This window comes from Mauremys reevesii, linkage group 8, assembly GCF_016161935.1.
Source record: "Mauremys reevesii isolate NIE-2019 linkage group 8, ASM1616193v1, whole genome shotgun sequence".
Classification (NCBI taxonomy): Eukaryota; Metazoa; Chordata; order Testudines; family Geoemydidae; genus Mauremys; species Mauremys reevesii.
The window spans coordinates 74,255,350-74,270,285 of record NC_052630.1 but is presented as its reverse complement, the minus strand read 5'-3'; the positions used below and the strand labels follow the sequence as shown (position 1 = coordinate 74,270,285).

At 42.2% G+C, this 14,936-nt stretch overlaps 1 long non-coding RNA gene across 1 annotated transcript in view; it reads left to right on the top strand.

The window, feature by feature from the left end:
• Positions 1-1,179: 1,179 nt before the first annotated feature.
• Positions 1,180-14,936, top strand: part of LOC120369658 — a 29,923-nt gene continuing 16,166 nt past the window's right edge. The window contains exon 1 of the long non-coding RNA XR_005583307.1: positions 1,180-1,297. This is a non-coding gene — a long non-coding RNA (uncharacterized LOC120369658). The remainder of the gene's footprint in view (positions 1,298-14,936) is intronic.

The window sequence follows — 14,936 nt, the reverse complement described above, 5'->3', positions numbered from 1 at the left end:
TTGCTTACCAGGAGACTATGGCATTTCATTTCAAATGCAAACTCAACTACAGTAATCCATGGCTTTGTCACCTCCAGGCTAGTTTGCTGCAATGTTTTCTACTCAAATTGATTGTAGAGGCTACACAGTTGCTCCAGTTGGTTCAAATGTCAACAATCTGTTTTTGAGGGAAGAAGGATATTGCAACAAACACACATTAAGTCATTGCTCCATGCTGTATTACATGGACTCTATCCATTTCCAAGCACACACTTTGGCATGGCTCCATGCTTCATTACATTGACTGTATCCAATTCCAAGCACAGACTGTGTCATTGCTCTGTGTGTATTATGCTGACTGTATCCAGTGCCAAGCACATACTATAGCATTGCTCCATGCTATTCTATGCTGACTGTATCCAATTCCAAGCACATATTACAGAAATGCTCCATGCTATTCTATGCTGACCGTATCCAATTCCAAGAACCCATTACCTCGTTGCTCCATGCTGTTCCTTGCTGACTATATCCAATTCCCAGCACATATTATGTTATTGCTCCATGCTGTTCCACGCTGATTGTATTGAATTCCATCCACATATTTTGTCATTACTCTGTTCTGTACTACTCTGACTACCCAGTTCCAAGCACACATTATGTTATTGCTCCACACTGTTCTATGCTGACTGTAACCAAATCCAAATACGCTTTACATCATTTACATCCATGCTGTTGTGTGCGGACTATATATCCAGTTCTAAGCTAACATGATGATGATGTTCCATGCTGTGCTACACTGAGTGTAGCCAGTTCCAAGACACATGCCATCATTGCTGTGCACTACTATGATGACTATCCTGTTCCAGCACTGCCTCAGGATCCTGACTGTAATCTATAGAACTCTGGGGTAACCTCTTCCTTCTGCAAGCCAAGACAATTGCTCTCAATTGGTACGGTGTGTTATGGTCTCCAGAGCACCCACCCATCCTCTGACTTACAGGACATCCCTTATAAGGTGCTTAAGTTCCACCAACCGTATCCGAGAGTTGGTAAAAGCATTTTATCAGATAAAAAGTAAAGTTCCAGGCATTAATAATGTAAACACTGATGCAGTGACACACGTACAGTTTTATAGTATGAATAAAGCTCTGTGGGATACTAGCTCTTAAATATTTATTTTCTCCCTTTTTTCATACCAGTGTCCTTTGTTCTCTTGAAATACAAGTGGTCACTTGGTCTCGGGTGAGATACTTGGGAGCTGTGCAGGATGATCTCAGGTAGACTCTCAGCTGTGGAATTCCCTATCAGCAGAGACAGGGTAAGCCAAAACATTGCTATCTTTGTGGCTTGATGTTAGACCTATTTCTTCAGTTACATGAGGATGGGAAGAATTAACCAGCTCATGTTTCTCCTAGAAACAAACCTTAAGTATAATTATCGCCTAAACAAGTTGTATAAATAAGGGAAAGGTGCAGAATATGACCACCTGAAACTGAAATGCTGCTGTTCTTTATGTGTATATGAGGGCTGGATACTACAGTGATGGGTACATTAGAAACGCATAATGCAGATGGAGAGAGAGGTTTGGAATTGCACATCCCACAGGTGTGTTATTGAAAGGACTCCTTATGGGAAGAATAAGAAGGGCTGATATGAATTGCAAAATAGGATGCTTTATAGAATATAAAAACTGCAAACCACATTTTTCCTGCATGCTGGGTTTTCAGATCATAAGGATATTTGCTCCTAATAAAATAAACCATTCTTAAATGTAGTATCTTGCTCATATTAATCCGAATGTATTTATTTTACTTTACATTTTTTAAACATGATTTTGATAAAGTCTTGGTGTGCAGGGCTCTCTTTTGTGTGTTCTTCTTTGTGTCTGCTCTGAGTATTTCTTTCACTATACAATATCTGTGGGATGGACAAAAACTATTATAGTTCCAACAAGTTCTTTTCACTATATTTTTTCTTCTTTTACTAAATCAGAAAATTGTTCAGTGCCTTATTTTGCAGTCAAAGTATTGTTCTTAAAACCGTTTCTTTCTTTTATCAGCTATTTTGTAAAGAGCATTTTATGGTGTATGTGTAGGGTCAAATCTGGCTTTTTCAAGTGAAAGCCACTCAAAAAGTTGGCACTAACATATATACCATACAGTTATAATAATTGAAACACAAGGTCAGTCTGGTATCAGGTGAAGTGTGTGCCTAGGTATGAATGGAGGTTTGGGTTATACATAGGAAATAAACATATCTATAGGCATAATTTGCTCTATGAGGAGTATTGGATGGTATGCACAGAAATATACGGCATGAGGCATTTAAAGCAGGATACCCTTATCCTGGGTTTTAGGCAAGTTGCACCAGCTTTTCCCCAAGTCATGACTCTTCTCACTGCTAAGAGCTCTTATTCAGTTAATACTTTTGGGCTTGACTCTCTCTGTTCTTTATACTTTACTTGAAATAACCTAGAAATATAGTACACAGAATATGGAAAATGAAACCATCATTAATCTACCCCGTTACAGCAAGAGTACAAAGAAAATGTAGTCAAAAGAAAATGTAGTCGGGGGGAGGGATAGCTCAGTGTTTTGAGCATTGGCCTGCTAAACCCAGGGTTGTGAGTTCAATCTTTGAGGGGGCCATTTAGGGATCTGGGGCAAAAATCTGTCTGGGGATTGGTCCTGCTTTGAGCAGGGGGTTGGACTAGATGACCTCCTGAGGTCCCTTCCAACCCCAATATTCCATGATCTATGAATAGTTGCCCAAATATAAAATTATTTTTGGAACCAGTAGAAATTATGCATGAGGTTTTTATAGGGGATTTTTGCAGCGAAACACAAGTCATAAAAAGCTACATCTTTTGTCAGGATCAGAGAGATGGTGAGAGCAAAGACGGTGAGGGGGAGTCTTATGAGACCAAAAATAGTTTTTCATTGAAACAAGCAAAACATGATTCTGTATCCGAGATCAGTGTAGTGAGTAAAGCCACCATCATCAAATTATAAAATGAATATCACATGGCAAGATGAGTTCTGCTGTCTTGTTGCCTTTAGTATATTTCTTCCAATAAAGGAAAATGTTCAGGCTTCTTGCAGCCAGACTTCCAGGTATGAAACTTTATCAACCCTCCAGCTGATATATTAAGAAATACTAAGGACCAAAAGGCTGTCTAAGGGTCAAGTACAATGTCCTTAGCCAAAATATGATGCAGAGTTTCTCCCATTCCTAGTGAACTGGCGCACCTTGGTCCTTCCTATTCTCTATCTTGGACACATGGTAGTCTAGTTTCTTGTGGGCTGTAATACTTTGGTCTAGTTTCGGTTGTTGGTTTTGGTGTGTAGGTGCTGGGCGGTGTTGGTAGCCTGTGATATATAGAGATCAGTCTAGATGATCTGGTGCTCCCTTCTGGCCTTAAGGCCTACAGTTCTATGAGTTCTGGTGGAGTGTTGCATTTTGTGTGGAAAGTATTATAAAAGCATTTAACATTAGTTGCCTTCTCCCCCTTGCTTTAATTGAATAGGTGGAAAGATAATAAGAGAGGATATTTACCTCCAAATTGATGTGCAATGCATTTTAAGAGAGAAATTTTCCTCTGTGCAGAAAGCCATCAAAATGGGTGTTGCATAGGCTTTGTGCTAGCTTTGTGTCCAGGGGTGAATTTCACTTTATGTATAAATGTGGTCTGCTACTGCACACTTATTATTTTTGTGTGTGTATATGCCTGAGCAATTCTCACTCCTGAACTGGACACATAGTATCTGGATAAATCAGTACATGAATTCTTTATCAGATTTGAGCTGTATAATATATATGCATCTATAACACCAGTATGTAATGCAAGTGTATATATAAAGTCTACAGACATATGATATAGAGTTTTTATTAAAATCTATCATTTATATATTTCTATAATGGTAGATCTTTTTCTCAACTGCTTGTGAGCCCCAGGATATGCAATATCCATTCATTTGTGCAGGGCTACACTCTGATGAAACACTGATAAAAATGAAAATGCTGCTAAGAAATGTGGGCCCCCAGGATAGTGGGAAGCAGCCATTTCAGAGTCTAATACACTTTTTTATCTAATAAATTGACTTCTCCTTTTCCTTTTTTTAAAACCCCTCTGTAAAACACCAACAAAGAACATAAAATCTGTGTACACACAGTGCATTGCAGAGAATGCCAAAAGGTAAAACTTTATGTAACTGGGATGGAATATTAGATATTTAAGATTTAGGGAAATAATTCAAAGAAAAGTCCTATTTCATATTATATATACTAAGGATGTCCACTGTGCTCGACAATGCTCCTTGTTAAAAAACAAAAAAACAAAAAAAACCAAACCCACAGAAATTCCGCCTTACTTTTAAAATCATAGACATAAGAAACAGGAAAGACTTGTTAGGTCTCTGATACACTGAATCCAGATCTTATGTCTTTGATAGTTACTGGGAGGGTGCTCAGTTTTTCTTAGGATGTGGCCCTTTAAGATATTCCACCACAGAATGAAAACTTCTCCAGCACTTTAAAAGCTTAGAAAAATCTTTTGACACAAATTGTAAGTGAAGTGAGTTACCCATTCTTTGTAATATGTAAAATTTAAAAACATTACCAACACAATTAAGGGGTAAAACACTCTAGCACATGTTTTTCACTACTACTGTTGATGCTACAGATCCCCACATAAAGTACTTTTTTAGGATGTAGTCCTGTAGGTGCTGAGTGCCCTCAGCTTCCATAAACACTGATGTTCCTTTTCAAAATGGGTTCTTCCCACTGAAAAGGATATTAATAACTGCTAGTGTTGCATTCTTCAGATTTAGCTAGACTCTTGTTTTCATTGGCCATTTATAGGTTTTAATAAAGGATAACAGAGAATTTTCCTAGCTGTATGATCAGAGAGACTAAAAAAACAGAATTTTACTTAAACTACCTACAGTGCCATGGCCATCATAATCATTTTTCTGTTTGTTTAGATGTTTAAACTTTCCCTTATTCCTACAAGGACTTTTCTCGTACCCAAGATTGAACAGACAATAACATATTAACAAATGGTAAATGTTTCTCTTTATAGAAATAACAATAAATTAGGAGAGTAAAAGATTTTATTTCTTTGTCATTTTTTCAGTGTGTTTTTTATTTCAAGAGGCAGCCAGTTTTAGATCTTTCTTTTCATTAAGTAGAAAGCAATTTCACTGGTAAATGCTTCTTTTTACTTATAGCAAAAATAGTGGTTCTGGCTGAGCAAAAGTAAATGAATTATTATTACTTATTATTTGTCTTGGAAGAGCAAGAAGTTGGTAAGGAAGACTTTCTTTTACTTTACTGCAATATTTTTCTATCATTTTTGTGTGGAAAAAAAGACTAACTACCAAGGAAATAAATGTTTTTGGTAGAATTTTATGGCAAATAAACAACAGAAAATAATGCTCTCTCCTCATTGCCATCACAAGTGCACTTCTTGGTGAATAGAAAACATAATGGGTTGAAGTTTGATCCTGATGGGGATAGACCATATGCAAAACTTAAACAATACATGCTGTTTGTAACATGATGGCTGTTATTGCTTGCTGAGAAGTTGATTTATTTTCAGATACCTTCATGTTCCTCTGCTTTTGTCTGATCCTACTACTTTACAAGTATGTGTACAAAGTCAGGCTTAAAAATTACAGGTTGTGTAATACAGAAAATGGAACAATTGCCTTCGCTTAGTCAAAATTGTTTTTCTTCAGTCATCATGTGGTACCTTATTTTTAAAAAAAGATGGAGTGTTGAATAACGGGTTCTGGGCTTGTGCTTAATCATTTTCTCCTACAAGAGCAAGGAAATACAGGACTTTTTATTTCATGTTATTAGCTGGGCTATCACTGGGCTGCTCTATGATTATAGGTCTTTTCCATTTGCCTCATCAGTTTATGTCATAATGGAAATAACATGGTAGCGCTGAAGGAAGCAACCAGTCATAGGGATGGGATGGAATGGAATGGTAGTGAAATACTGTAGGAAGAAACTATTCAGACATCCTGCCCTACTTAGCAGATACCTTCTTTATTCTGCAGCACATTAGGGTTGAGGGGGGAACAAAGAGAGAGCGAGCACATTATTATTCCTTTGCAGCACAGCAGTGTATGCACAAATTTGAATACTGTTAGAAGGAAGACAGTATTTTGTATTAAATATATAACCTGATCCTGCAAACTATTACTCACATGAGCAGGCTACTTAAATCAGTGGGAATCCTTGCATGAGTGAATGTGCAAGGTCGTCATCGTCTTATTTTTATTACTTATTATTTGTATTTTTGTAGCATGTAAGAGTCCCATTAATGGGCCACAACCCCACTGGTAGGCACCATATTTTATTAATGGTATGTCGTAAAAATGGCTTCCTCCAAAATGTTATCTTCCTGGTGTAGAAATTGCAGAAGGAATGAAATCTGGGGACAGTTTTAGGTCTATGGAATACACAGTTTTTGCAGGTTTAGGAAGTCCCTTCACCCATGGCACTCTTAAAATATGTTGTAATGACTACTTTGTCTGGTATCCTGCATTCAGAAAAAAGGGATAACCACAAGGAAGGCCACCCAGACCTACAGCACGGCCTTCACTTGGGTTCCAATTCAAGAAAGTATTTAAAGACATGCTTACGTCCATTAGTGGGTGCTCGTATGAGGATTTAGCCAGACAGCCAGAGTAAATTAACACTTTAAAATCTAAATTCAAACAAGAGGTTGAGAGGCAGAGACTTACATACTTGAAATGTTTAGTCCTGTGTAGCTCATAATAATTAGGTAGTTGCCTTGCCTGGAGCCTGAAAAAAAATGTGGGTGGAGTGCTTAAGGGTTGAAGCCTATATAGCCTCTGTATTCCATTACTAATGTCCTGAGCTAAGTCACAGGTTTGACTCCAGCTGTAGCTGGGTAGTGACTAAAAGTTGTGAGCATTTGTTGGCTGTTTGGTGGCATGTGAGAAAGCTACAAATGATTTTATCAACAACTCAGGTATGGAGAGTGAGGATCTTTTGGAGAGAGAGGACTAAGAAAAAGATTGGCCTGGCAGAGATAAATCTCCAGTTCCAGGAAATCATTAAAGCCCAGGGTAGAAGGAAGGAAAGGAACTGGCAAGTCCTTGGAGGAGACGGAAATGAAAAAGAGTTGGCAGAAGCAAGGTAAGGGACTGATAACTCTTTGGAAGAGCCAGAAGCAGCCTGGTTGTAGTTCTAAGATATAGGTCATATATAGGTGCTGGAATTGGAAATGCAGGGGGTGCGGCAGCACCCCTGGCTTGAAGTGGTTTCCATCATATACAGGGTTTACAGCTTGGTCAGTGGCTCTCAGAACCCCACTATACAAATTGTTCCAGCACCATTGGGTTCAGAAAATAGGCAATAAACCTGGAATTTAATGGTTCCTGGACTGATTAACACACCCAAGAGACTTCACCTCCTAAATACGTATCTAGCAAAAGCCCTTCAACAAGGGATGATTTTTGAAGCAGTTTTTGTAACATATTTGATTCTGAACGGGCAAGAGGTGAAATTAAGACCATATGTTTATTTTTCCTGGCAGTTGCTATAACAATAGATTTGAACTATTAATACAGGTACCAGTAGCTATATGGTTGTGTAAAGCAGCACTATAGGAATAACCACATATTATTTGTATGGGACTGTAAATATGTTCTAGTACACACATATTTACTAGCATCTAGTGGTCTGTAAATGTTTGTTGTTCTGCTGACTTTCAGGAATTTAGCAGCCTCAAGGGTCCAAATATTGGCAGCAGATTTTTTTTTCTTGTGACTGTGCAGTTGTATAGAAGAGGGTCAGCATGAAAATCTAAGGGAAAACCAGAGTAAATAATGTGGTGCTATGGAAATTCAAGGGAAGGGAGTGGAAAAGAAATGAAAGTGGGGGGCGGGGATACCTGGCAGGGGCTTGGGAAAAGTAATAATCAAGACTAGTGTCACCACATGGTACTCCTGGAGCAGCGAACCGCAGCCAATGGGAGCCGCGATTGGCCAGACCTGCGGATGCAGTAGGTAAACAAACTGGCCCGGCCCGCCAGGGGCTTTCCCTACACAAGTGTCCCAAGTTTGGGAAACACTGATCTAGAAGATAATAAGGTGATAAGTAACAGCCAGCATGGATTTGTGTCAAACCAATCTGATAGCTTTCTTTGACAGGGTTACAAGCTCTGTGGATGGGGAGAAGCGGTAGATGTGGTATATCTTGACTTTAGTAAAGCTTTTGATACTGTCTCACATGACCTTCTTATAAACAAACTAGGGAAATGCAATCTAGATGGAGCTACTATAATGTAGGTGCAAAACTGGCTGGAAGACCGTTCCCAGAGAGTAGTTATCAGTGGTTCACAGTCATGCTGGAAGGGCATAACAAGTGGGGTCTGGCAGGCCTCAATTCTGGGTCCAGTTCAGTTCAATAGCTTCATTAATGATTTAGATCGGAGTGGGAAAACTATGGCCTGCGGGCCAGATCCAGCCCATCAGGGCTTTAGATCCAGCCCACGGGATTACCATCCCCATGGCACCCTGGGGCTAAAGCAGGCTCCCTGCCTGCCCTGGCCCTGCACCGCTCCCAGAAGTGGCTGGCACTACGTCCCTGCAGCCCCTAGGGGAGGGGAGCAACCCCCTCCCCACAGCTCCCATTGGCTGGGAACGGGGAACCGTGGCCAATGAGAGCTTCGGGGGAGGTACCTGCAGGCAAGGGCAGCGCGCGGAGCCCTCTGCCCCACCTCCCCCAGCGGCCGCAGGGACATGGTGCCGGCTGCTTCCGGAGGCAGCATGGGGCCAGGGCAGGCAGGGAGCCTGCCTAAGCTGCGTGCTGCTACCACACCGGAGGCGCTCGAGGTCAGAGGCGCCGGGCCGGATCCTGCACCCGAACCCCTCCAGCACCCCGCACCCTAACCCCCTGCCTTGAGCCCCCTTCTGCACCTCACAACCCACATCCCTCTTGCACCTCAACCCCCTGCCCTGGGCCCCCTCATACACTCCACACCCCTCCTGTGCCCCAATCCCTTGCCCTGAGCCCCTTCCTGCACACCGCACCCCTCCCACACCCTGCACTCTCTCCCGTACCCCAACCCCCCACCCCAGCCCTACATTCATGGCCCTGTATGCAATTTCCCCACCCAGATGTGCCCCTCAGGCCAAAAATTTTGCCCACCCTAATTTACCAATCTTATTTAATCTTTTTATTACTGACCTTGGCACAAAAACTGGGAATGTGCTAATAAAGTTTGCGGATGATACAAAGCTGGGAGGTATTGCTAATACAGAGAAGGACCGGGATATCATACAGGAAGATCTGGATGACTGTGGCATTTAATTTCAAAAAGGGGAACTACGCAAAAATGAGTGGGCTAGTTAAACAGAAATTAAAAGGTACACTGACTAAAGTGAAGTCCCTGCAAGCTGCATAGACGCTTTTTAAAGACACCATAATAGAGGCCCAACTTAAATGTATACTCCAAATTAAGAAACACAGTAAAAAAATAAAAAAGAGCCACTGTGGCTTAATAACCATGTAAAAGAAGCAGTGAGAGATAAAAAGACTTTCTTTAAAAAGTGGAAGTAAAATCCTAGTGAGGTAAATAGAAAGGAGCATAAACACTGTCAAATTAAGTGCAAAAATGTAATAAGAAAAGCCAAAGAAGAGTTTGAAGAACGGCTAGCCAAAAACTCCAAAGGTAATAACAAAATGTTTTTTAAGTACATCAGAACCAGTAGGGCCCCTGAATGATTGTGATACAAAAGGAATGCATAAAGACGATAAAGTCATTGCGGAGAAACTAAATGAATTCTTTGCTTCAGTCTTCATGGCTGAGGATGTTAGGGAGATTCCTAAACCTGAGCCGGCTTTTGTAGGTGACAAATCTGAGGAACTGTCACAGATTGAAGTGTCACTAGAGGAGGTTTTGGAATTAATTAACTTAACATTAACAAGGCATTCACCCAAGAGTTCTGAAAGAACTCAAATGTGAAGTTATGGAACTATTAACTAGGGTTTGTAACCTGTCCTTTAAATCGGCCTCTGTACCCAATGACTGGAAGATATGTAATGTAACGCCAATATTTAAAAAGGGCTGTAGAGGTGATCCCAGCAATTACAGACCAGTAAGTCTAACGTTGGTACCGGGCAAATTAGTCGAAACAATAGTAAAGAATAAAATTGTCAGACACCTAGAAGAACATAACTTGTTGGGCAAAAGTCAGCATGGTTTCTGTAAAGGGAAATTGTGTCTTACTAATCTATTAGAGTTCTTTGAAGGGGTCAACAAACATGTGGTCAAGGGGGATCCGGTGGACATAGTGTACTTAGATTTCCAGAAAGCCTTTGACAAGGTCCCTCACCCAAGGCTCTTACGTAAATTAAGTTGGGAAGGTTCTTTCATGGATTGAGAACTGGTTAAAAGACAGGGAACAAAGGGTAGGAATTAATGGTAAATTCTCAGAATGGAGAAGAGTAACTAGTGGTGTTCCTCAAGGATCAGTCCGAGGACCAATCCTATTCAACTTATTCATAAATGATCTGGAGAAAGGGGTAAACAGTGAGGTGGCAAAGTTTGCAGATGATACTAAACTGCTCAAGATAGTTAAGACCAAAGCAGACTGTGAAGAACTTCAAAAAGATCTCACAAAACTAAGTGATTGGGCAACAAAATGGCAAATGAAATTTAATGTAGATAAATGTAAAGTAATGCACATTGGAAAAAATAACCCCAACAATACATACAATATGATGGGGGCTAATTTAGTTACAACAAATCAGGAAAAAGATCTTGGGGTCATCGTGGATAGTTCTCTGAAGATGTCCACGCAGTGTGCAGAGGCTGTCAAACAAGGAAACAGGATGTTAGGAATAATTAAAAGGGGGATAGAGAATAAGACTGAGAATATATTATTGCCCTTATATAAATCCATGGTACGCCCACATCTTGAATACTGCGTACAGATGTGGTCTCCTCATCTCAAAAAAGATATACTGGCACTAGAAAAGGTTCAGAGAAGGGCAACTAAAAGGATTAGGGGTTTGGAACGGGTCCAATATGAGGAGAGATTAAAGAGGCTAGGACTTTTCAGCTTGGAAAAGAGGAGACTAAGGGGGGATATGATAGAGGTATATAAAATCATGAGTGGTGGGGAGAAAGTAGATAAGGAAAATTATTTACTTATTCCCATAATACAAGAACTAGGGGTCACCAAATGAAATTAATGGGCAGCAGGTTAAAAACAAATAAAAGGAAGTTCTTGACACAGTGCACAGTCAACTTGTGGAACTCCTTGCTTGAGGAGGTCGTGAAGGGTAGGGCTATAACAGCATTTAAAAAAGAACTGGATAAATTCATGGAGGTTAAGTCCATTAATGGCTATTAGGCAGGATGGGTAAGGAATGATGTCCCTAGTCTCTGTTTGTCAAAGGGTGGAGATGGATGGCAGGAGAGAGATCACTTGACCATTACCTGTTAGGTTCACTCCCTCTGGGGCACCTGGCATTGGCCACTGTTGGTAGACAGCATACTGGGCTAGATGGACCTTTGGTCTGACCCAGTACGGCCTTTCTTATGTTCTTATGGAGTAATAGTAATAGGATAAAATATAATAGTGAAAAGTGCAAGGTCATGCATTTAGGGATTAATAACAAGAATTTTGGTTATAAATTAGGGACACATCAGTTGGAAGTAACAGAGGAGGAGAAGGACCTCGGGAGTATTGGTTGATCACAGGATGACTATGAGCCGCCAATGTGATATGGCCATTAAAAAAGCTAATGTGGTCAGCTAATGATGCATCAGGCGAGATATTTCCAGTAAAGATAAGGAGGTGTTAGTACTGTTATACAAGGCACTGATGATGCCTCATCTGGAATACTGTGTGCAGTTCTGGTCTCCCATGTTTAAGAAGGATGAATTCAAATGAGAACAGGTACAGAGAAGAGGTACTAGGATGATCCGAGGAATGGAAAACCTGTCATATGAAAGGAGACTCAAAGAGCTTGGCTTGTTTAGCCTAACCAAAAGAAGGCTGAGGGGAGATATGATTGCTCTTTATAAATATATCAGAGGGATAAATATCAGAGATGGAGAAGAATTATTTAAGCTTAGTACCAATGTGGACACAAGAACAAATGGATATAAACTGGACACTAGGAAGTTTAGACTTGAAATTAGACGAAGGTTTCTAACCTTTAGAGGAGTGAAGTTCTGGAACAGCCTTCCAAGGGGAGTAGTGGGGGCAAAAGACATATCTGGCTTCAAGACTAAGCTTGATAAGTTTATGAAGGGGATGGTATGATGGGATAGCATAATTTTGGCAAGTAATTGATCTTTGATTATTAGCAGGTAAATATGCCCAATGGTATGTGATGGGATGTTAGATGGGGTGGGATCTGAGTTACTACAGAGAATTCTTTCCTGCGTGTCTGGCTGGTGAGTCTTGCCCAAACGCTGAGGGTTTAACTGATTGCCATATTTGGGGTCAGGAAGGAATTTTCCACCAGGGCAGATTGGCAGAGGCCTTGGAGGTTTTTCGCCTACCTTTGCAGCATGGGGCACGGGTCATTTGCTGGAGGATTCTCTGCACCTTGAGGTCTTTAAACCATGATTTGGGAACTTCAATAACTCAGACATAGGTTAGAGGTTTGTAACAGGAGTGGGTGGGTGAGATTCTGTGGCCTGCGTTGTGCAGGAGGTCAGACTAGATAATCATAACAGTCCCTTCTGACCTTAAAGTCTATGAGTCTATGAGATAGTGGTATAGAGTATTCTTATAAAGTTTGTGGATGATATCAAGCTGGGAGGGGTTGCAAGAGCTTTTGAGGATAGGATTAAAATTCAAAATTATCTGGACAAGCTGGAGAAATGGTCTGAAGTAAATAGGATGAAATTCAATAAGGACAAATGCAAAATACTCCATGTAGGAAGGAACAATCAGTTGCACACATACAAAATGGGAAATGACTGCCTAGGAAGGAATACTGTGGAAGGGATCTGGGGATCATAGTGGACCATGAGCTAAATATGAGTCAACCGTGTAATACTATTTCAAAAAAAGCAAACATCATTCTGGGATATATTAGTAGGAATGTTGTAAGACAGACACGAGAAGTAATTCTTCCTCTCTACTCTATGCTGATTAGGCCTCAACTGGAATATTGTGTCCAATTCTGGGCGATACATTTCAGGAAAGATGTGGATAAATTGGAAAAAATCCAGAGAAGAGCAACAAAAATGATTAAAGGACATATGATCTATGAGGGAAGACTTGAAAAAATTGGATTTGTTTAGTCTGGAGAAGAGAAGACTGAGAGGGTACATGATAACAGTTTTCAAGTACATAAAAGGTTGTTAGAAGGAGGAGGGAGAAAAATTGTTCTTCTTAACCTCTCAGGATAGGACAAGAAGCAATGGGCTTAAATTGCAGCAAGGAAGGTTTAGGTTGGACATTAGGAAAAACTTTGTAATTGTCAGTGTGGTTAAGCAATGGAATAAATTGCCTAGGGAGGTTGTGGAATCTCCATCAGGTAAGCACCCTGGTGGGCCGGGCCAGTTTGTTTACCTGCCATGTCAGCAGGTTCAGCCGATCATGGCTCCCACTGGCCGTGGTTCGCTATCCCAGGCCAATGGGGGCTGCGGGAAGCGGGGTAGGATGAGGGGATGTGCTGGCCGCTGCTTCCCACAGCCCCCATTGGCCTAGAGCAGCGAACCGCAGCCAGTGGGAGCCGCGATCAGCTGACCTGCGGATGCTGCAGGTAAACAAATCGGCCCGGCCCGCCAGGGTGCTTACCTGCCATGAGTGCAGGGGACTGGACTAGATGAACTCTCGAGGTCTCTTCCAATCCTATGATTCAATGATTCTTCTTCGAGTGATTGCTCCTATGCATTCCAGTTAGGTGTGCGCGCGTCGCGTGCACGGCTCGTCGGAAGATTTTTACCCTAGCAACACTCGGCGGGTTGGCTGGCACCCCCTGGAGTGGCGCCGCTATAGCGCTGGATATATACCCCAGCCGACCCGTCTGCTCCTCAGTTCCTTCTTACCGCCCGTGACGGTCGTTGGAACGGTGGAGTGCTCCTTTGACCTCCACAGCCCTAGCTTCTCTCTGATTTCTTCTTTGTAGTTATTGTATATAGTTCTTAAAAATAGTTAGATTAGTTCATTAGTTAGTTAGTTAGGGGAAATGGGGGGGCCTAGCCCTTCTTTTCCCGAACCGGTGCGGGCTCATGCCCAAGGCACAGGGATTTAAGCCCTGCTCGGCCTGTCAGCGGCCCATGCCGATTGGAGACCCTCACGACTCCTGCCTGCAGTGCTTAGGAGAGTCTCATTGTACAGATAAGTGCTCTATTTGCAAGTCTTTTAAGCCGAGGACAAAGAAAGAGCGAGACTTTCGTTTAAAGCAGCTCTTGATGGAGTCGGCACTTAGCCCTGCGGTGCCGACATCAGCCGCTCCACAGTCCTCTTCGGTACGGAGCACCCCAGCGGTTCCTGGCCGGTCCGGTACTGAGACTATGAAAAAACAGCAACCGGCACCGACGTCCCGGCACCGTTCCCTCTCTCCTGCGAGGAAGCGTAAGCCGGCGCAGACGGCCTCCAAGGCATCTGCACCAGGACCGCTTGTCCAACCACCGGCTCCGACACCCCCAGCACCGACTCAGCCAGCGCCCAAACCATGCGCTCTACCGTCGACTCCGGCACCGCAAGAACCGTTGAGTCCGGTACTGCCTTGCTCCCCGGTGCAAACCGTGGTCGAGCTGCCTCTCCCGTCGACACCCGAAACTTTTTCGACGGCGAGAGAGCTGATAGCGCTCACCGAGCCACCGCGTATCCAGCCCCCGGCACCGCCGGTGTGGGCTGTGAAGTCAGTGGGTAAGCCGGCTATCATGCGGCCTCCTTCCCCTGACAGACGAGAGAGACGGTACTCCAGGTCCCGGTCCCGAT